General features: G+C 48.2%; 1 protein-coding gene across 1 annotated transcript in view; it reads right to left on the reverse strand.

Moving 5' to 3' along the window:
* Positions 1-1991: 1991 nt before the first annotated feature.
* Positions 1992-2500, reverse strand: part of klhl8 (kelch-like family member 8) — a 22877-nt gene continuing 22368 nt past the window's right edge. The window contains exon 9 of the mRNA XM_079834848.1: positions 1992-2500. This exon is cut by the window's right edge and continues 174 nt beyond it. The gene's annotated coding sequence lies outside the window, so the exon portion shown is untranslated.

Raw genomic sequence — 2500 nt, forward strand, 5'->3', positions numbered from 1 at the left:
CTCATGACCAACACATGACCGACACATGACCAACACATGACCAACTCATGACCGACACATCACCGACACATGACCGACACATGACCGGCACATGACCGACACATGACCAACACAAGACGGACTCATGACCAACACATGACCAACACATGACCGACGCATGACCGACGCATGACCGACGCATGACCAACTCATGACCGACACATGACCGACACAAGACGGACTCATGACCAACTCATGACCGACACATGACCGACACATGACCAACACATGACCAACTCATGACCGACACATCACCGACACATGACCGACACATGACCGGCACATGACCGACACATGACCGACACATGACCGACACAAGACGGACTCATGACCAACACATGACCGACGCATGACCGACGCATGGCCGACGCATGACCGACGCATGACCGACGCATGACCGACTCATGACCGACTCATGACCGACTCATGACCGACTCATGACCGACTCATGACCGACTCATGACCGACTCATGACCGACTCATGACCGACTCATGACCGACTCATGACCGACTCATGACCGACTCATGACCGACTCATGACCGACTCATGACCGACTCATGACCGACTCATGACCGACTCATGACCGACTCATGACCGACACATGACCAACACATGACCAACTCATGACACATGACCAACACATGACCAACTCATGACCAACTCATGACCAACTCATGACCGACACATGACCGACACATGACCGACACAAGACGGACTCATGACCAACACATGACCAACACATGACCAACTCATGACACATGACCAACTCATGACCGACACATGACCGACACAAGACGGACTCATGACCAACTCATGACCGACACATGACCGACACATGACCGACACATGACCGACACATGACCGACACAAGACCGACACAAGACCGACACAAGACGGACTCATGACCAACACATGACCAACACATGACCAACACATGACCGACACATGACCGACACATGACCGACACATGACCGACACATGACCAACACATGACCAACACAAGACGGACTCATGACCAACACATGACCGACGCATGACCGACGCATGACCGACGCATGACCGACGCATGACCAACTCATGACCGACACATGACCGACACAAGACGGACTCATGACCAACTCATGACCAACACATGACCGACACATGACCAACACATGACCAACTCATGACCGACACATCACCGACACATGACCGACACATGACCGGCACATGACCGACACATGACCGACACATGACCGACACAAGACGGACTCATGACCAACACATGACCGACGCATGACCGACGCATGACCGACGCATGACCGACACATGACCGACTCATGACCGACACATGACCAACACATGACCGACACATGACCAACACATGACCGACACATGACCAACACATGACCAACACATGACCAACACATGACCAACACATGAGCCTGAAGTGTCTGAGAGACCGTGATTAGACTCTGAAACTGCCTCATCGTCACGGCATCCTCAATAAACCCGTCTCCGGTGTGATGACACAGATCTTTCGAATATTCCGATCTATTATGACCTCTGACCTGTAAAGTTGCCAGAATTATAATCATACACTGTTTGTTAATTGGCCAGAGGAGAACTGCCCCCCCGACTGAGCCTGGTTTCTCCAAGGTTTATTTTCCTCCATTAGGTCACCTGATGGGGTTTTGGTTTCCTCTGGCTTGGTTTGCTCAGTTGGGGACACTACATGTTCAACTAAATATCCAAATAAATCTAATTAATAAACTAAAATAACCATATAAACTAAATTATTGATCTAAAGCCCACACTGTCACTGTATGATAATTGAAATGAACTGATGACATCACCATTTTCTCCAGAATGGCTATACAGCTGAATAAAATTCAATAAAAAATAAATAAATAAATGTTTTAAATTTTAAAATTATCAAACACACACTAACACACTCACACACACACAGATGATGCTTTATGAATATTGTATTTGTCACACATCACTGAACACGACATCATCACTTTACAGCAGTTCTTCAACACTCAGATGACGCTCATGCCACTGAGAGAAAAACATTTCATTTGCATTTGACAAAATAAATATTTCAGATATGCGACTCGTCACATTGAAAAAAACAAAAGCGCTGGACGTCCAGTAAAGAACTGACCATAACTGACCGCTTCACACTCGATGAGGCGATGAGCTTTCATACACACGTGATCATGTGGCCCTGACCCAGTCCAGATCTCCTCAGTCCAGATCTCCTCAGTCCAGATCTCCTCAGTCCAGATCTCCTCAGTCCAGATCCAGATTTCCTGATCCGTCTGTGATTGTCCACACGCAAACTCACACTCTCTGGTCCTGATTCAGACGCTTTACGACTCCTGAACGTGTAAAAGAGAGGATCGCTTCCAGCAGACCAACATCAGATACAGTGCTCAGCGGAAGCACACGCACACACACACACACACACACACA

This window comes from Gobio gobio (assembly GCF_949357685.1).
Source record: "Gobio gobio genome assembly, chromosome: 14".
Classification (NCBI taxonomy): Eukaryota; Metazoa; Chordata; class Actinopteri; order Cypriniformes; family Gobionidae; genus Gobio; species Gobio gobio.